Source organism: Panthera tigris, chromosome E1, assembly GCF_018350195.1.
Source record: "Panthera tigris isolate Pti1 chromosome E1, P.tigris_Pti1_mat1.1, whole genome shotgun sequence".
Classification (NCBI taxonomy): domain Eukaryota; kingdom Metazoa; phylum Chordata; class Mammalia; order Carnivora; family Felidae; genus Panthera; species Panthera tigris.
In genome coordinates, this window is record NC_056673.1 from 8,400,104 (window position 1) to 8,421,522 (window position 21,419).

A 21,419-nucleotide genomic window follows, 5' to 3' on the forward strand; every position below is an offset into this window, starting at 1 on the left:
GTGCTCGTGTCTTTGAGTTGGGTGAGCTCCTGGCAGAATGGCAGGGGATTCTACTGTCCCATAGCACATGGTAGATCCACAATTCTTTATTTATTTATTTTTTCAACGTTTTTTATTTATTTTTGGGACAGAGAGAGACAGAGCATGAACGGGGGAGGGTCAGAGAGAGAGAGGGAGACACAGAATCGGAAACAGGCTCCAGGCTCCGAGCCATCAGCCCAGAGCCTGACGCGGGGCTCGAACTCACGGACCGCGAGATCGTGACCTGGCTGAAGTCGGACGCTTAACTGACTGCACCACCCAGGCGCCCCGTTTCACAATTCTTTAAATTTCTTACCTGTTGCCTGCTTGGAGTGAAGTGTCTTACTCATAATCATCGTGTTTTTTCTTCTCTCCATCCCGAAGCCCAAATGCTTCTTGACCAAGGAACAAATTTAATTTCTTTAATATTTATTTATTTTTGAAAGAGATGGGGTGGGGGGACAGAGAGAGAGAGAGAGAGAGAGAGAGAGACAGAGAGAGAATCCCAAGCAGACTCCAGGCTCCGAGCTGCCAGCACAGAGCCCAACGAGGGCCTCAAACTAATGAACCGTGAGATCATGACCTGAGCCAAAGTCAGGTGCCCAACAGACTGAGCCACCCAGGCGCCCTCAAGGTACACATTTCATAGAGAAAAGGGTGAAAAAATGGTTTATTCCTATGTTCTCCATCACCTACAAGCAACTGGTCTGATACGATATTAGAATCTCTTCCGGAATATTCCGTTTCCCCTCTGTGAGTGTATTGCTTGTCAGCTCCAAATTCAATTTGGGGCAGTGGCTATTCCTTACATATTCAATTCTTACCTTGTTTAGAGTTCTTGTCACTTCTTACTAGCCAATCCCTCATTGGTCCAATTCTCTGTCATAGTTAATGATTCTTCATGGTCAACTTACCGTGTTCAAATTAATGAAGAGCTCTTGTCTCCTGATTGGACCCTGACTGATGTCCTCTGTTATGATTCCCACTGCCCTACAGAATGTGGCATACATTTTGAGACGATCATATGGTGTCATTTCCCCACTAGCCAAAATAACAAGTCCAGGAACCAAGAGGGTGAAGTCATGATTGAACCCAATAACCCACTCACAGAAAATTTTGCTTTTAATTCGTAAGAACTTTGACTCTTCTGGTTTACACGTCTCATTTCCTAATGGAGGGATCTGTGTCGGCGACACAGAAACGGCCCCATTAAATTAGCCGTTGGGACCATGTTAGCTTCCTCATAACATTGCGCTGACAGCGACAGAAGGGATGTGGGTGGTGTTTTTCACGCATTTCCTCAGTGGAGGTGAAAGCCGGAAGCTGTTGCTAACTTCTGGGTTGCCTGCCTCACACAGTTCCTTGTATGACACCCCAGCTCCCCAGTCCTATTTGGTCAATAAATGTTCTTTGTCGAAACACCTAGAATTGCTTTCGTGTTTTTGACTGAACACCGTCCAAGAAACAGTCCTAATTACAACTGCACCTCCCCCGCTACCAGCCTCTCTACCCCTCCCCTTCTGAGTTGTATTTTCTCCAAGACACCTAACCAATTTATAACGTACTAATTTAGCTCCTCACGTGATCACTTACTTACGTATGCTTTACAAAGGCAGACTTTTGGTCCATTTCGTTTTTTGCTGCTGTCTAGCTGATGCCTAGAACCATCGCTAACATGTGGGGCACTCAGTAATGATTGTTAAAATAACGCTTCAATGTAGATAGTTTGAAAAGGATGGTGACGAGTGGCAACTTGGTGCGCGGTGGTTAATTCTCCAAACCAGCCCATAAATTCAATGCAATTCAAATTAAATTTCTTTTTTTTTTTAATTTTGTTAAGTTTATTCACTCTGAGAGAGAGAGAGAGAGCGCACGCACAGGTAGGGGAGAGGCAGAGAGAGAGGGAGAGAGAAACCCAAGCCCCCTCTGCACTGTCAGCACAAAGCACAATGTGGGGCTTGAACTCATGAATTGTGAGATCATAACCTGAGCGGAAGTCAGACACTTAACTGATTGAGACACCCAGGCGCCCAGGAAATGTTTTTCTTTTTAATTTTTTTAAATTTTATTTATTATTGAGAGACAGAGAGACACAGAACGTGAGCAGGGGAGGGGCAGAGAGAGGGGGAGACACAGAATCTGAAGCAGGATCCAGGCTCTGAGCTGTCAGCACAGAGCTTGATGCAGGGCTCGAACCCACGAACCATGAGATCATGACCTGAGCCGAAGTCGGTCGCCCAACCAACGGAGCCACCGAGGCGCCCCGGAAATGTTTTTTTATAAACCTGATTCCATTTAAATTAAAGTATTTCCATATAGTAATAGGTAAAATGATACACGATGGGAACAAATTTATATTCTTTACAGATTGGTCAACTCTATTTCAACCCATGCAACCGACAAAAAAATAGAGTCCGGAAAATATTTTTTAATTCCACCAATTAGTAAAAAATACAAATAATCCAAAAAATCAAATGGATATTTAATAGAAGAGAAATACTGAATGGACAATAAACATAGAAAAGTAATGTCACTTTTAACCAGAAGAATGAAAGCTAAAACAAACAAAAGTGATGATGTATTATTTCAGTCCTAATAGAATGGCATAATTTAAAAAATTTGTTTCAGGTCCTTTGCCTATTTTTAGTGGAGCTCTTTCTTTATTTGCTTGCTATTTAATTGTATGAATTCTTTATCTATTTTTGATATATGGTTTGCAAATACTTCTTCCCATGTGGTAGGATGTCTTTTTACTTTGTTGATCATTTCTGTTGTGGGGGAGAAGCTTTTTCAGTTTGATAGTCCCATTTGTTAATTTTTTATTTTTTTTTGTACTCCGGATGTTGTAATAATAATTAAAAAAAACCTTATTACCAAGATCCATATCAAGGAGCTTTGTTCTTTTCTTCTAGGAGTTTCATGGTTTTAGATCTTACATTCAGGTCTCTATTCTGTTTTAAGTTCATTTTGTGAGCGGTTTCAGTGGTATGTGGGTCCAGTTTCGTTATGTTACGTGTGAATATCCAATTATCCCAGCAACCTTTAATGGAGAGACCGTCTTCCCCATTGAGTGTTCTTGGTTCGCTTGTCAAATACTAGTTGAGTGTATGTGCTTGGGCTCATTTCTGGGCTCTTGCCTCCGTTCTGTTGGATGTTTGATGGCTGTTTGATGGCTACAGCTTTACTGTATAGCTTGGAATCAGGAAGTGTGATACCTCTTGCTTTGTTCTGTAGACGTGTCTCTAAAGGAAGTCTACGAGAGGCCAACAGACACAGAAAAGATGCTCAACATCAATAGTCGTTAGGGAAATACAAATTAGACCACAATGAGATATCATCTCACACCTGTTAGAACGGTCGTCATGCACAGGACAATAACACGTATTGGTGAGGAGGTGGAGAAAAGAGAAACTTGTGCACGGTTGGTGGGAAAGTCAATTGGTGTAGCCACTATGGAAAACAGTATGGAGAATCCTCAAAAAATTAAAAATAGGACTACCTATGGTAGTTCCACCAATTCCACTTTGGGGAATATATCCAAAGATAACAAAAACACTAACTTAAAAAAATTATTTTTAATTATTATTATTTTTTTTTTGAGAGAGAGAGAGAGCATGGGCCAGTGAGGGGAGCGGCAGAGGGAGAGAGAAAGAGAGAATCTTAAGCAGGGTCCGTGCTCAGTGCAGAGCCTGACGCAGGGCTCGATCCCATGACCTGAGATGAAATCAAGAGTGGGACACCGCCCAGGTGCCCCACAAAAACACTACCTTAAAAAGATATCTGCACTCCCATGTTTATTGCAGTGGTATTTACAATAGCCAAGACATGGAAACAACCTAAGCGTTCAGATAGATGAATGGATCAACGTATGCGTGTGTATACATTTACACACAGTGGAATGTCATTCAGCCATAAATCAAACAAAGAATCCTACCATTTGTGACAACATGGATGGACCTTGAAGGCATTACATTAAGTGAAAGAAGTCAGACAGAGAAAGACAAATACCGTGCGATCTCAAAACAAAACAAAACAAAACAAAAAACAAAACCACACACAAAAACCCTACAGAAAAGACATCAGGCTTGTGGTAACCAGAGGCGGGGGCAGGGAGAACTGAAGGAAGGGGGTCCGAGGTACAAACTTCCAGTTATAAGATCAATCAGTAAGAGGGACAGAATATATGACCCAATGACTATGGCTAACACTACCGTATGATATACAGGAAAGGTGCTGAGGGAGTAAATCCTAAGGGTTCTCATAACAAGGAGAATTTTTTTTCCTTTATTCTCTCTTTTTTCTTTTTATTGTACCTGTATGAGAAGGTGGATGTTAGCAGAACTTATGGTAGTAAACACGTCACAATTACACGTAGAGCAAACCATCCCCCAGCATGCCTTAAACTTACACAGTGACTTAGGGCAATTATTTTTCAATAAAACCGGAAACATTCGATTTTTCTAGATTCTAATGCTCATTTATTTTTGAGAAAGAGAGCATGAGCGGAGGAGGGGCAGAGAGAGAAGGGGGACCGAGGATCCAAAGCGGACTCCACACTGACAGCAGCCAGCCCGAGGCGGGGCTCGAACTCCCAAGCCCTGAGATCACGACCTGAGCCGAAGTTGGACGCTCAACCGACTGAGCCGCCCAGGTGCCCCTGGAAACATTTTAAATAAAAAATAATAATAATAAAATAAAATGAAAAGTCTGAACTTCTAAATTGACAGGGACGTGGGAAAACACAAGCCCTGATATCTTGCCGATGGGAGTGCTTCATATATTTGTAAAACCGCATTGAGGAACAATTTGGCCGCGTCCGTGAAGTCTAAAGCCGTATAATCCCTAGGACTCTGTAATTTTACTACCTGAGAAACTCCAGAGCAGATGCATGTGGAGATATATATGAAAGAATATTCATGGCAGTGTTGTCTGTTAAAGGAAGAAAAAAAGACCTTAACTGACCTCAACGGAATAATTGATAAATTACGCCACATCCACAGAATCCCTTGAAGCAGGCGAAATGAATAAACCAGATCTTCATGCAGCAACCCGATTCAGTCCTATGAGCCCAATCTGAGATGAAGAAAGCAGTTTGTGGGAGGAGAAATACAGGATGGCATTTTCGTAGATATTTAAAATTCACACGCAACAAGAGTAGGCATTAGTTACGGAGATTTACATAGACAGTAACATGAATGGGAAGGAGAAGAGTGATGTCCGGCCAAGGCCGGATGGGGGAAATACGTGAGGCTCCAACTGTGTTTAAAACATTGTATTTCTCTCTCTCTCTCTTTTTTTTAAAAGTGTATTTATTCATTTTGAGAGAAAGAGAGTGAGCAGGGGAGGGGCAGAGAGAGAAAGGGAGAGAGAGAATCCCAAGCAGGCTCCGCGCTGTCAGCGCAGAGCCCGACATGGGGCTTGATCTCACAAACTGTGAGATCACGATCTGAGCCGCAATCAAGAGCTGGGTGCTTAACTGCTTAACCGACTGAGCCACCCAGGTGCCCTAGGACATTGTATTTCTTAAAAGCAATAACAGAAAACAAGTGTGACAGAGTCTTGGCACTTGCTAACTTTGGGTTGGGGGGATGTACGTGTTTGTTTTGTGTATTGCATACTAAAAAATATATTTGCCAAAAAATAGGGGCGCCTGGGTCGTTCAGTCGGTTGAGCGTCCGACTTCGGCCATCGTCTGTGAGTTCGAGCCCCGTGTTGAGCTCTGTGCTGCCGGCTCAGAGCCTGGAGCCTGCTTTGGATTCTGGGTCTCCCTCTCTCTCTGCCCTTCCCCTGCTTGCGCTCTGTCTCTCTCTCTCAAAAATAAACATTAAAAAATTATTTAAAAAATATATATATATATTTGCCAAAAAATAAACGGTATCATTCTTTTCCATTTTCCCCTGAAGCATGTCAATTTAATAATACTCACAGCTTCATAAAATTTCATATGCCTTCGAGAAGCTCGGTTTTTGTCGATGCCTCATCTCCTCTGTTTTCATTAAGATGGGACATTAACGTAACTCCTTCAGGTCCACAAAACCAAACGTTACCACGGCTCTGGAAAGAGCAGTGATGCTGTGCTACGTCGCGTCTTTTACGAAAGGACTGGTTACTGCTAAATGCTTTGTCATTCTGTAAGTTAACAGAATGCTAGTAAACAAAGTATGAAGGAGTCAAAGCATCTTCTTTTATAATATTTTAAATCTTACTGGATTACACTTTATCTGACTATAGTTCTCCGCTCATGCAGAGAACTCGCTCTCTCTCTCTCTGACTTCCTTTATCTCAAATATGAAACCAGGAACATTCCTCCCTCACTTGGGTTATAAATGAGACAGCTCTGCCTTGGGGGCCCTTGAAATTCATGTCTGGTTTGATTCACAAAAGTTTGGTCTTCTACTAGGGACAGGTGATGCTCCGTTCTCTTTAGGCATTTACTAAACCATGTATTTAATCCCAATCGATATGGAAACATGATGCAGAAAATTCTATTATATATAATATAATACGTATATATGTATGTATGTATATGTATATAAATTTAGTTTATTTACTTATTTAAGTAATCTCTGTACCTGACATGGAGTTCGAACTCACAACCCTGAGATCAAGAGCCAGCCAAGCACCCTGAGAAAAATCTTTAATATTGCTACCTTCCAAGGCTCCAAGTAGAAAGATACTCTCCAAAGCAGATGTCTCTTCTAGATTTTGTTTCTAATCACTACTTTCTGATCCGATTTTAAAAGCTTACTTACTCATGTTTTCCTTGTCCTTTCTGAAAAACGATTCCACTGAATAGGAAAGGGTTTTTCATTTGCCTTAATCCCAGGAATCCTACAATGACCTAAAGGTTCCTTAAACAAACAAACCGTGTCTTTTAAAAAAAATTTTTTTGATGTTTACTTAGTTTTGAAGGAGAGAGAGACAGAGCATGAGGGAGTGGGGGGGCAGAGAGAGACGGAGACACAGAATCTGAAGCAGGCTCCAGGCTCCGAGCTGTCAGCACAGACCCCAACGCGGGGCTCAAACTCATGAACTCCAAGATCATGACCTGAGCTGAAGTTGGACGCTCAACCGACTGAGCCACCCAGGTGACCTTGTATGCATTTTTCAAGTATAACTTAGGTCATTGAATATATGTCTCAATTATACCACTAACTTTATTTAATTTTATTTGAAGGTTATTTATTTATTTTGAGAGAGAGAGAGCACAAGCAGGGTAGGGGCAGAGAGAGAGGGAGAGAGAGAATCCCAAGCAGGTTCTGTGCTTGTCAGTGCAGAGCCTGATGGGGGTCGGGGGTGGGGGGTAAAAATCAGGGACCCTGAGATCAATACCTGAGCCAAAATCAAGAGTCAGACACGTAATGGACTGAGCCACCCAGGCACCTCTACACCAGCCATTTAAAAGTGATATTTCTCTTTATAAAAGCAATATAAGCTAGCTGTCAAAACATGAAAAGAGAAAATCCCAGAGAAAAAAGGGATCACTCAGACACCTACAAAACAGATAATCCCCTAACTAAAAATTTTGGTATGTTTATGTAAAGTTTGGGGGGTTTTTGTTTTTGGGTTTTTTTGTTTGTTTTTTTACCAAGTGTGCGAAGGTGTGTGTTTGTGCATGTTTGTGTATTTTTCTGCTAGTTGAGATCATGTTTTAAACACTAATTTCTATGCACAGATCGCAGGAACGGTTAAACTTCCTGGACCGAAGACACGTAAAGAACATTTTAATAACAGATAATATCTGCCTTTGGGAGATTTATGACTCATTCTTAATTTTTAAAAGTCTCAGCGTCTCATCATTCCATTTGGGCCCCTGTGATGAACTGCTTTTAATTAAAAATTAATATTGCATTTAGAAAAAAATCAGAACGCAGAAGTTGCACCAACGAAAGTAAATCTCTCATATGGGAGTTTCCTTAGTCCTTTCCCCAGAAGGAACCACTGTGGACAACTTAGCCACCCAGAAATATTCTTTGCACGCGGTAGAACACGTATACGTTATCACCCACATGCTCTGTGGATGGGTGTGGTGGTTTTTAATAATATCCATATTATTATCCATTCTTTACGAATGGATGTGCTACGTCTTGATATTTAGTTATTGCTTAAGCATTTGAGGGCTTTTATTTTATTTTATTTAAAAAAAATTTTTTTAATGTTTATTTCTGAGACAGAGAGAGACAGAGCATGTGGGGGAGGGACAGAGAGAGAGGGAGACACGGAATCCGAAGCGGGCTCCAGGCTCCGAGCTGTCGGCACGGAGCCCGGCCCGGGGCTCGAACTCACGAACCGCGAGATCATGACCTGAGCTGAAATCAAGAGTCAGACGCTCAACCGACTGAGCCACCCAGGCGCCCCAAAGAGGGCTTTTATTTTAGTGTATGAGTTCATAAATACCGTCCCCTTCTGTTGTGTGACTGCATACAGATAGGACATTTATTTGCCCAATCCCCTAATAACGGACACATAGGTTTTGTCTCCCGTGTTTTGCCCTATGTCTCTCTGAAACCATGTGGAGACCAAATGGTGAGATGTAGAATTTCTGGGTCAAGGAGCACGTCCATTTTAAATTTACGTATATTGCCACAACCTTCTCCAGACTGATTACAACTTATTGGTGACAATTTACCAGCCAGGTGAGAGAAGAGGACATTTCTTTTTTTTGTTTTTGTTTTTTTAACCTTTATTTATTTTTGAGACAGAGAGAGACAGAGCATGAATGGGGGAGGGTCAGAGAGAGGGAGACACAGAATCTGAAACAGGCTCCAGGCTCTGAGCGGTCAGCCCAGAGCCCGACGCGGGGCTCGAACTCACGGACCACCAGATCATGACCTGAGCCGAAGTCGGCCGCTTAACCGACTGAGCCACCCAGGCGCCCCGGACATTTCTTTACACCAGCTCATACACTGCGCATTCAGAAACTTTATGTATATTTGCCGACATCGTAAATGCAAAAAAGTTTCTCGTGTCGAAAACTGTGAATTTCAAAATTAGGTTTAATTAATCACTTTCTTTTCATGTGTCTGTCAGCTATCAATCATTCTTTCCTTGGGAACTTCCTGTTTATATTCTCTCCCTATTTTTTTTTTCTACTGGATAGCTGATAATTTCTCTTTGTTTTGTAAAAATTTTTTATTTCTTTATGTCTTTAGGGAATGAAAGCTTTCTTTGTGATATTTGTCACAAAAATTCTTTGTAGGAGTTGATTACCTTATGACTTTGTCTTATATTTTTTTTCACTTATAAACATTACTTGTTATATATTCACCCTTAGTGATATTTTCTTTTAATTAAAAAAAATTTAATGTTTTATTTATTTTTGAGAGAGAGAGAGAGAGACAGAGACAGAGCATGAGTAGGGGAGGGGCAGAGAGAAAGGGAGACACGGAATCGGAAGCAGGCTCCAGGCTCCGAGCTGTCAGCACAGAGCCCGACGCGGGGCTCGAACTCAGAAACCGTGAGATGGTGACCTGAACCGAAGTCGGACGCTTAACCAACTGAGCCACCCAGGCGCCCCAATTAATCTTTTCTCTTAAAACTTATGGACTTCACTTGACTTTAAAGGCCCCCTTTACCACATCAGGATTATTTTTTAAATACCTTATCTTTTTCTTCCTCATCTTTTTTTTTTTAAATCCTTGTTGACTTCTAATGCTTTTGGAATTTATTGTGGTTTAAGGAATGAGGTAATGATCCATATTTCTTTTCTTTTCTTTTTTTTTTTTCCGCAGATGGTTAGCCTATTTTTCAACCATTATTGGAAACTATTTATCTTTCAGCTCCCGGTATAAAACAATTGTAATGATTCTATTCGTTTCCTCCTGCTGCTGCAATAAATTATCACAAGTTCTGCGGCTTAAAGCAACACGAAAATATCGTCTCGCAGTTGTAGGGGTCAGAAGTCTAAAGTGGTGACCTTCCAAAGGTTCTAAGGAAGACTGCTCTTCCTTGCACGGTCCAGGTTCTAGAAGGAGACCACACACCGGGACTCACGCTGTGGCATCATCCTGACCTCTTCTGTGGTTGTATCTTCTGACTCCCACTTTCCCTCATAACAATCCTGGTGACCACAGTGGGTCCACCTGGATCCCAAGATAATCTTCCCAACTCAAGGTTCTTAATCGCATCTGCAAAGCCCCTTTCACCTTCGAAGGTAACATACGCACAGGTTTCCGGGGAACAGACCCTGGGCATCTTTGGTGGAGGAAGGGGGGATTAGCTAGCCTGCCATGATGCTGACAAAACCTCTAACACCTGCCACTTGGTAGTGACAGCCCCATGTATTGGAAAATGCAAACATTTTACCCGTTTGCCTCAGATCTCTTTTAAAAAGAAAGAAAACGTTAAAGATAAACATGAAGCCCCCAAGCCTTGTCATCTCCCTCCGTACGCTGGCTTTAACACTGTTGAGACCCATCATCATCTCCGGGCGTGTCTCTTTCCTTCTCTTACGTGTGAACACGTTAAAAAAAAATTTTTTTTTCATCTTTATTCACTTTTGAGAGAGAGAGACAGAGCGCGAGCAGGGGAGGGGCGGAGAGAGAGGGAGACACAGAATCCCAAGCGGGCTCCAGGCTCCCAGCGGTCAGCGCAGAGCCCGACGCGGGGCTCGAACTCACGCACCGTGAGATCGTGACCTGAGCTGAAGCCGGAGGCTTAACCGACGGGGCCGCCCAGGTGCCCCACATGTGAACACATTTAGAAACAAAGCATTTTCCTGCTTTAGAGACCTAGATGTCTTGTGAGTGGTGAATATGTATTGTTTCCTTCAACTTGTTATCGGCAATGCCTTTTCCAGTTCGCCCTATGTATAGGTCTAGTTGAGTCTAATTGCTGTAGAATATTCCATTATCTGAAAAGAAGTTTATTTATGTCTTTATTGAGGTACTTCTCTTCCTCCTTCTTCTCCCCCCCCTCCTCCCCCTCCCCCGGTCCTCTCCCTCCTTCTCATCCCCCTCCTCCCCCTGCCCGTCCTCCCCCTCCTCCTTCACCCACTCTTCCTCCATGCTCTTGCTAAGACAAAATGCTTGTATGAGCATTCTTACACATGCTTCTCAGAGATTCCGCAGAATAGCTGGCTACAGGTGAAATTGCTGGGTTCTAGAACATGTCCATCTGGAAAACATTTTTGTCATCTAAACTGGTTTCACCAGTTTACGCTCCCTGCCACAGCATATAAAACTGGACATTCTAGCATTTGCTTTTCTTGACTCTCTTTGCTATTTTGTTTGTTTGTGTGTTTCTATTTCATTAATTTGTGCTCCCTTTATTATTTCATTCGCCCTACCTTTGGGGCTTCTACTTTGTTTTTGTTGGTTTGCTTGTTTTATGCTACTGAGGGGATTCAAGTCGTACCCTTGGCTCATCAACTTTCAATCTATTTTCTGAGCCTTGAAAGCTGTGAATTGCCCTCTAAAGTGTCATCTTAGCAGTCTTCCTCAGTTTACCTAGGTAGTGTTGCCCTTGTTTGTCAGATCTCAAGATATGTGCTAATTTTGATCTTTCTCCAGGTTTCTTCTTCGACCCCTCAATCACTTATATCTGTCATTTTCAGGTACCAAAACATCGACGGCTGCTTATCTTTTCATCGTTCACCTCAAGTTTTGTTAAGTGAGAGTCAGAAACTACATTCTCTTGGTATTTTTTACTTTATATGGTTAAATCCACTTTCAAAGTGATGAAAAGCTGAGAAAACATGTCTCCTGTATTTACCTTCGTTTGTAGTGTTTCCAACAGCCTTCATTTCTTTGTGTGGATCTAAATTTCCATCTCTCTGACCCCCTTTTGTCTGAAGAACTTTTTTTTTTTTTTTTTTTTTTTTACCATTTCTGGTGCTATAATAAACGTGCTTAGGTTTTGGTTGTTTGAAAACAAAAGTCTGTGTTTCACTTTTCTTGTTTGAGTGTTAGTTTTGCTGGGTATGGAATTTGGGATTCATTTTTTTCCCTTCAGCACCTTAAACACGCTATCCTGTCGTCCCCTTGTTTATAGCATTTCAGATGCAAGTCTGTGGCCATTCCTATCTTCATTCCTCTGCATGTCATTCCCTGGCTATGTTTTCATCTTTGGTTTTCAGCAGTTTGACTACAATGTGCCTCGTTGTGGTTTTCTTTGTATTTATCCTGCTTGGTATTTTTTGAGATTTTTTTTTTGAGAACTATAGTTATCGTCTTTTTTTTTGTTTTAAAAATTCCTATCTGTTATCTCTTCAAATATTTTAGCCCATTCTCTCTTTTTCCCTTCTAGAATATCAATCACACATTAACCATATCCTAGCATATTTGTTGGGCGGGCTTATTTTTAGTTTTCACTTGTATATACATGGAGACAGTTCTTTGTGGACCATTACTCATAGAAGCATTGGAGAGGACCAGAGAGTAAGATGTTATAACAAGTTGCTTAATTATTGCTGTTTCCTTGGGAATAATTTTCCTCACTGATGTAGCCAGCCTCCAAGATGGTTCCCAACTATACCCACCACCCAGTATTCATCACACTGGGTGGTACCTTCCTGTACAAAGTAAGGCTGACATACGTAGCCAATAGGATATTGCAGAAAAAACAGAGTATGAGTTAGACAAAATGTTCCACAGCTTCTGTCTTGATCTGTCTTGACAACATCTGTTGTCTTGATCTGTCGACGCAAGACAGATCACGTGAGAACAACCAAGCAACATAGGGAGAGGACCATGTGGTGAAGAATGGATGGCTCCTGCCTACAGCCATGGGAAGAAGTCATCTAGGGAGGGGACCTCCAGCCCCAGTCAAGCCTTAGGTTGACTGTGGCTCTGGCTGTCGACCGCAACTTCTGGAGCGACCCTAAACTGAAAGCACTCAGCTAAGCTGTTCCTGGATTCCTGACACACAGATGTTGTATGAGAAAACAGATGTTTTTCATTGACTTAACCCATTAAGTTCTTGGACTGTTTTTCATCAACCTCTAAGGGGATGGATGCCCCTGCCTAATGGCCTGTCTCTCTAGTTCCAATGAAGCCCTAGGTCTCAGAGGATGGGTCTTTTCCTATTTGGCTGGCCAAAATGAACAGGTATGGATAGGCTTGCTACTTAGGATGATTAATGTTATGTGCCAACTTGACTGGGCCACAAGATGCCAAGATATCTGGTTAAACATGATTCTGGATGTGTCTGTGGAAGTTTCTGGATGAGATGAATATTTGAATCAGTAGACTGAGTACAACAAGTGACCCTCCCCAGTGTGGGTGGGCCTCACCCCTTCTGTTGAAGGCTTGAATAGAAGAAAAGGCTAAGGAAGGGAAAATTTGCTCTCCGCCTGTCTTCAGTTTGGGATATCCAACTCCTCCTGCCTTTGGACTTGGACTCAGACTGAAACCAACCCTATCAGCTCCTCTGGGTTTCCAATGTGTTGACTGTAGATCTTGGGACTCCTCAGCCTCCATAATCACATGAGTCAATTCCTGATAATCAGTCAATCAATCAACCAATCAATCAAGCCATCCTACTGGCTCTATTTCTCTGGAGAAACTTGTCGAATCCACTGCTCTTACCAAGAGAGTGTTTGGGCATTTTCTCACGTGGTCCCTCCCCATTCTCTGTCCTGTCTTCCAGTCCCGGATCCCCTGACGTTTCTTTTCCCAGAGTGTCCAATGCCACCACATTCCAGATACAGCTTAACAGCTGCGTTGCTCGAAGCGGTAAAGGCCACGCACTCTGTACGGGCTGGTTTAGGGGAAGCCCCTAGCGACGGAAGGGACGACTGTCATATTCTTTTATGCATATTCTCACATCAATAAAAATTACTGTTTATCGGATGAACGTCACAACAACTGAATTGCCTGAGAGATGATGAAAGTCATGTTGCTAAGGTAATGGATGTTAATAAATACTGAGCTACTAAAGGGGCCTTGGATAATGGCAGCTTTCAGGGTGTGTGTGTGTGTGTGTGTGTGCGTGTATCTTTCTCAGGAGAGTCTATGCCGGTGGTTAGACGGGAAAGCCCTTTCAGGACAACGTGCTACACAGAGTTTCTCACAGTCTGCTTGTGAAAGCTGCGTTTGGCATGGGCAGGCCCCTCGGCTTGGGGCGTCACACGAAGTGATGCCAAAAAGGCCCCACGCAGAGCAGGCACGCTGAGACCCAGGTGAGGGCACACGCCCACCACCGCTCGCTCACGACGTGAGCCTGCGGGACAGGCCTCCAGAGGTCCACGTCAGACCTACTCCTGCAGGGGGACCTCCACGCAGACCTCGCCGCAAACCCTCTCATCAGCGCTCTTGGCTGGTTATGAGTACGCCTGCTTACGCAAGGAGGCTTGGAGGGGGAAAGCGACTCCGTTAAGCCACATGGCTGGTAGGCGGTGGAACGAATATGTAAACCCTAGTCTCTTGACGCTGGAAACCACCAACTTTCCGGTAATACATGTTACCCCTAATTTAAGTAGCCCTGATTCCTACCGTTCCGGGCTGAATATGTGAATGGCACAGATCGTCTGCAAACTTCAGAGCCGGCATCCTCCTAGGGGATACCCTTAAGCAGAGACTAAGTGACCTGAAAAAAAAAAATTGCTCTCGCCCTGGAATCTTCACAGATGAAAGCCCTTCCCTGACCCGTGAATCACACCCTGACAGACCCTGATGCTGGGCTGTCCTCAGGCCAGGGCTGGGCTAGAAATTGCTCTCCAGAATTCATTCACAGCCACAGTCCTTGTCCGCATTCAGAAGCACACGGCTTATTGAGAAATCAGGTCTGGCTCTCCTGTGTGTCCGGAGTCTGGACTATTTGGCTCAGTCACGTAAGCCCATGGCCACAGAGGCCAAGACTGGAGGGAGACTCAGCAGACCTGGGACGGCGGATAAGTGCCAAGGGGAAGAATTAGGCCTCCCGCTTTAGAAGACTGATTCTCAAAGTGCGGTCCCCGGACCCGCAGCATCAGTGTCACCTGGGAGCTCCTAAGAAATTTAAAGTCTTGGGCCCTAGCCCAGATCCGCTGATTAGGAATTCTGGAAATTCTAGTCCTAAAACAAAGCTCATGGGGACGTAATGTATAACATGGTGACTCGAATTAATAATACTGTGTCGCGTACTTGAAAGCTGCTAAGAGAGATCTCAAAAAGCCTCACTGCAAGAAAGAAAAATTGGAACCGTGCATGGTGATGGATGGTGGCCAGATGTATTATGGTGGCCATTTTGCAATATATATAGATATCGAATCATTAGGTTGGACACCTGTGTTTTATGTCAACTGTACCTCAATTTAAAAAAAGGGAAAAGGGGGCGTCCGGGTGGCTCAGTCGGTCAAGTGCGGGACTTTGGCTGAGGTCATGATCTCATGGTTCGCAGGTTAGAGCTGAAGCTCACAAACATCAGTGATACTTACGAATACTTTTGTGGGGGCGCCTGGGTGGCTCAGTTGATTAAGCATCCGACTCTTGGTTTCAGCTCAGGTCACGATCTCCCGGTCCGTGGGTTTGAGCCCCGCGTCGGGGTCTGTGCTGACAGCTCGGAGCCTGGAGCCTCCTTCAGATTCTGTGTCTCCCTGTCTCTCTGCCCCTCCCCCATCTCTGTCTGCCTGTCTCTCTCTCTCAAAAATAAACATTTTTTAAAAAAGAAAAAGAGGGGCGCCTGGGTGGCTCAGTCGGTTAAGCGTCTGACTCTTGATCTCGGCTCAGGTCACGATCTCATGGGTTCATGAGTTCGAGCCCCACATCAGGCTACACGCTGTCAGTGGGGAGCCTGCTTGGGATTCTCTCTCTCCCTTCCCCGCTTGCTCACTCACTCTCTCTCTCTCAGAATAAATCAACTTGAACAAATAAATAAAAATTTTAAAAAGGAAAGATAAAGACATGGGGGGTGGAGAACCCAGATATCTGAATTTTAATAAGTCTGCCTATTGAGTCTGACACTATCCTCAAGTTGGAGAACTTCTGGCTTTGAAAATATTTGTAATAGCACCCGGGTGCCCAAAAGGGACAGTAAGGAGGTGTGGCTGGTCACGTTCAGGCCTTCTCTGTTATATCCAAAAAAAAAAAAAAAAAAATACAAGTATCCAGTCTTCTTGTGAAGCATCATCCCTGCCCACAAATCAACACCACACACATTGCTTTCACTTTCTTTATTTTATTGTTTTTTTAAATTAATGTTCACTCATCCAGAGGAAGGGAAATCAAGGCACACTGATACGCCATCCCACCCTAATGTCAGTTTCTCAAAAAGTGAGCAGTGTCTTTGGTTTCTGGTTTTGTTTTTAATTTTTAACATTTAAAAAAGGTTTATTCATTTTTTGTGCGACAGCGACAGAGCGTGAGCAGGGGAGTGGCAGAGAGAGAAGGAGACACAGAATCGGAAGCAGGCTCCGGGCTCCGAGCTGTCAGCACAGAGCCCGACGCGGGGCTCGAACCCGCGAACCGTGAGATCGTGACCTGAGCCGAAGACGGATGCTGAACCGACTGAGCCACCCAGACGCCCCGAAGGGAGCAGTTTTTTAATATTGTCAAGTCACCCAAGAATGGGAAACCACTGCCCAATCTTGGTTTCAAAATTCGCTGCAAGAGGCTAAGGATTTGTCACCCATTGCCTTCTGGACCACAGACGTAGACATAAGAACGAGTGGTGGGGGTGAGGCTGGGGTCCGTCGTGATAGGGACCCCATAAGACTAGTCCCTTATGTGATTCATCAGCCTCCAGAGAGAGCCAGCCTGTAGGCCACCTACACATCTCCCCACATGGGAGACGCAAAGCAAGAGCCATCCACCTGGCTCTTGTCACTGGAGGGAGCTGACAGCTTTATATCCTCAGCGGAGCGGGGGGAGCTGAAAGGAGGTGCCATGAGAGGGTATCTGCGTGACGGGAAGGGAAGATGGATATTTTTATGGAGGAAGAAATACACTGAACAAGGGAAATTAGCCGGAAAGACCATAAAGGTCTCAGGTTGGCAAAACCAATTAGTAGATGTTTACAGAAGATAACCCCTGAGGTCAGATAGGATTTGCTTTGATGTCGGTTCCCTAGAGTTTGAAAAATGGATTAGCATCCTCCACACCATAGTGGGGATGGAAGGAGACCCAAGGCTCCCTCCTGCTTGAGCCTCTGGCCAAATGTGCACCCCCAGGCAGGTGACCTAGAGTCTCGGGCATCTCTTCCCTCATCTGTGCGAGGAGGGGATTAGATGAGCTCCCCCTAAAGGGCCCTGCCAGCGCTGACATGCCGGGAAATCCTTTTTGACTTCTGGAAGCCCGGGGGATCGTTGCAGTGCTCTCTCAATTTATAATCTGGCTCCACTGGGATTTTGTAGGCAGCCCAGGAGCTTCCTTTGAGGAGTTTGGGGGGGAAAGAGTTTCTCCTCTCTTTTGTTCTAGCCTTCCTCAGCCACTTTGAAACAGGGAATGACGAGACCAAACCCCAGGAAATACCCTCCCTGGGGGTGGGGGGCCGTTCCCAGCCGTCTGATGAGGTTTGCCTTCACAAAGCCACTAGTTCAAAATCCAGAAGCTGTGTCTCCAGGTCCAAATAGGCCACGTAAAGTTATACGATGGAAATTCTGAGCGCGTTCTCGTGCTCCTAACTAAAGGTACAGTTGGAAGACGTTTCTGGACATCCAGGGAGGGAAAAAAAAAAAAAAGGGGATCCTTGAGGGAGCCAAGAAGGACAGGGAATTGCATTTCCCACCCCACTAAAACCAAGAGGAGTCCAGGCAAATCCACGTAGTGAGATTGAGAGAGAAAAAGTCAACTTGCCCAAAGGGACACAGAGGGGGAGCTGGGGTCTGACTCGACGTCTGCCCAAAGAGAAAGGAGAGAGATCATTGTTGCCACTCTCTCGACGGTGATTGAAACCGACAGCTCTCATTAATGGCGTTAATCCCGTGTCCCAGTCACTGTGCCCGTCAGTGACAGAATTTATTTCAATGAACGCTGTCAGCGCCTGTGGAGGGAAATTCTCGATGCCGGTAAGTGTTTAACGCGCAGCGCTGCATGTATATTTATGCATAAATATAAGCTCTGTTTTGCAGCTTTGTGGTTTCGGCCGATGTCAAGCTATCAACGGTCAATCACCGGACGCAGAGTTGGGAGATGTGTAGGCTCTCGGGGGCAGGTGCAAGCTGGTTCCAGCACCCCCCCCCCCCGGTTCTTATTCCTCCCTCGTTGTAGAGATAAAGACCACAGACCACAACTCGGTCAAGACACACAGCAGGTAAGTGTTAGAGTAGATTTTGCACGTAGCAGTCAGACTCCAAAACTTGAGCTCTTGGCCATGAGGCTTCCCCAACGTTTGGGAAATTGCCTAATGTAAACACGTACTCACTGACTGCAAACTTCTGTTCGAATCCCGGGCTTGACCATTCACGTGAGCATCACATTTCGACAGACTCTGGGTACTTGCTCGCCTCAGACCTCCTGCCCTCACTCCATCTTCCACGCTGATGCCCGTAACTGCCTCCTCCCCTCTCACACAATCCCAGGAAGGATCAGGAAATGTCCGGAATGCGTTAAAGCCATAGCCAGGAGGTTCAATTTTCCCTAGTGTTTGTTAATCAGGGAGTCAAAGACCATTTGATTAATTTCACGTGGGGCGAGGGACGGTGACACGGAGGCATCTGTGTGGCACCGGAAGTTTGCAGCTAGCTCGGGGAAGTGTCTCGTTCCCACTCTGCACTCCCGGTTGATGGAGACACGTTTTAAGTGGAGTCACGGCCACCGGCCCTGCGAAGCTGTGTCTCATGAACCGTTAAAGACGTGCTTCTGATCTGGATGGAAGGTCTTGGTTGTAATAAGGATGTGGGAAGTGGAATCCCCCTCTCTCAGGGGACAAGCCCCATCTCTGAAGAAGGAAGGATGCCTGTGTCTACTGACAGGGGGAAAAGGGAGAGTAACACCTCTTTGTGCCCCGAGATGGTTCCGTGGATCTCCATGAGAGGGGCTTGAAACTGGAAACCATCATACAAACATGAACTGGTATCTTTCATCGCAGAGGAATACCGGCTAGAGGGTTGTGTGGTTTTGTCAAAACTCATGACATCCTTTCAAAACAATGAAACTAAACTTTTGTGCGTGTGATTGTTCTCCAAACTCCAAAGGGATCGGTTTCTTTTTTCTAAGTTTGATTTATTTTGAGGGAGAGGGGGAGAGTGCATGCAGGGGAGAGGCAGAGAGAGAGAGAGAGAGGGAGAGAGAGATCCAAGCAGGCTCTGAGGTGTCAACACAGAGCCTGACGTGGGGCCCAATCCCAAGAACCCTGAGACCGTGATCTGAGCCGAAATCAAGAGACTGACGCTTAACTGACTGAGCCACCCGGGTGCCTGGGGATCAGTTTCTTGATATGTGGAACAGACCTTTCATATTTAAATGTCTAGGCTTGGGGCACCTGGATGGCTCAGTAGGTTAAGCATCAGACTTTCTCACAGTCGTGGGTTTGAGCCCTGCATCGGGCTCTGTGCTGACAGCTCGGAGCCTGGAGCCTGCTTTGGATTCTGTATCTCCCTCTCTCTCTGTCCCCCCCCCCCCCCCGCTCGTGCTCTATCTCTCTCTCTCTCTAAAATAAATAAGCATTAAAAAAATTTTTTTAAATAAAAAAATAAATGTCTAGGCTTATGTATATAGTGTGGACTGAGGAATTGCAAAGAAATCCATACTGATGAAAGCCACAAAACTCAAAAGTTTTGTGTCAATTTGAATATCATTTGAAATTTCCTATTAACTAATATTTTTAAAAGGAAGAGTCCCTTTTAAAAAAAAAATAACAACTCAGAATTCACTAAGATGTTAGTACAATAAATACTTTAAAGTTAAGGCTATCATAATAGCAAAACATTGCAGTAAGTCCTGGATTGTAAATATAAGAATATAACTTAATAGTTATTGTTTCAAGGGGTGCCTGGGTGGCTTAGTTGGTTAAGTATTTGACTCCTGATTTCAGCTCAGGTCTTGATCTCAGGGTTGTGAGTTCAAGTCCCGCATTGGACTCAACACTAGGCATGAAGTGCACACACACACACACACACACACACACACACACTTAAAAACAGCTAAAAAGGGGAAAAGGCAGGTAAGTAAAACAAAAGTTCATGATAGGAAATGCCTACCAAAAAAAAAGAAAAGAAAAAAGAAAATGCCTACAGTGTTATACAATGTAGCTCCTTTCACCGAGTTTAAAGAGGCATTGACAATAAATAAACTAGATCTTTCCCAAAGGGACCAGTCAAACAAATCATGTAATCAGTTTTCATTACAGGTACAATGGCTCTGGTTTATGCCACAGCCTTTTGTAAAAAAACATATTTTCAAAGCTTCATGATAAGAATTCGGTGGGAATCGCTGTAGGGAGTGTCTCATTTTCATTTACTGGAAAAACAGCACTGTATAGTTAGATTTGGAGAAAGTATCCTAGAGCATGCTTCTCAAATTTTAGCAGCCCCGGAGTCAAACACAGACAATAAGACCCCTTCCAGAAAGTGTTTCTGATTCAGTAGGTCTGGGGTAGGGCCCCAAGTGCCCAAGTGTGTATGTATTTGTTTTTTTTTAACGTTTATTTTTGAGAGAGAGAGCGTGGGAGCAGGCAAGGGAGGGGCAGAGAGAGAGGGAGACACAGAATCGGAAGCAGGCTCCAGGCTCCGAGCTGTCAGCACAGAGCCAGACGCAGGGCTCGAACTCATGAACTGTGAGATCGTGACCTGAGCCGAAGTGGGACGCTCAACCGACTGAGCCACCCAGGTGCCCGTTCCCAGACGCTGCTGGTTCGGGGACCACATTTTGACAATCGCTGCTCTGGAGGAACTCACTTGATCCGGTTGTTTTACAGGCTTTCCCCAGAGCTGAATCCAGACACGGGAACCTGATTCCCAGCCCAACATCATCCCGCTGCTTCTACTCGCACGAATTCTCTGGAAGGATCACAGTCTTTGGAACTTAAGCCTTGTTAACGATGAGAGGCTTTTCTATCCACTCGAGTGCCAAAGAAAAATATACATTTGCTAATGAGCTGTAATTGGACAGACCTGTTAGCAATAAAGTCTGTGCTAGGGGGATTTGAGGAAATTCTGACATCTGTCTCTCTCTCTCTCTCTCTCTCTCTCTCTCTCTCTCGACACAGGCAAACTGGAGACAAGAAAAAGAGAGAAAAGTCACCCAAAGAAAGTCTCCACAATTAGAATCAGAAAATGAGGCAAACCTCACACCTTGTAAAATTTTTAAATCGTTTTTGTCTAAGTAACTAGCAAAAACATGCCTTAAGGCAATAATACACTTTTCTTGTCACTTACGTGTTAGGCTTTATCATATATAAAATATATTTCATTATCAGAAGCTTGTATAGTATTTACCATGTGCTAGGCATTATCCAGAATGTTTTATTGTTTTTAAATATTTTTGGGGCACCTGGGTGGCTCAGTCGGTTGAGCGACCAACTTCAGCTCGGGTCATGATCTC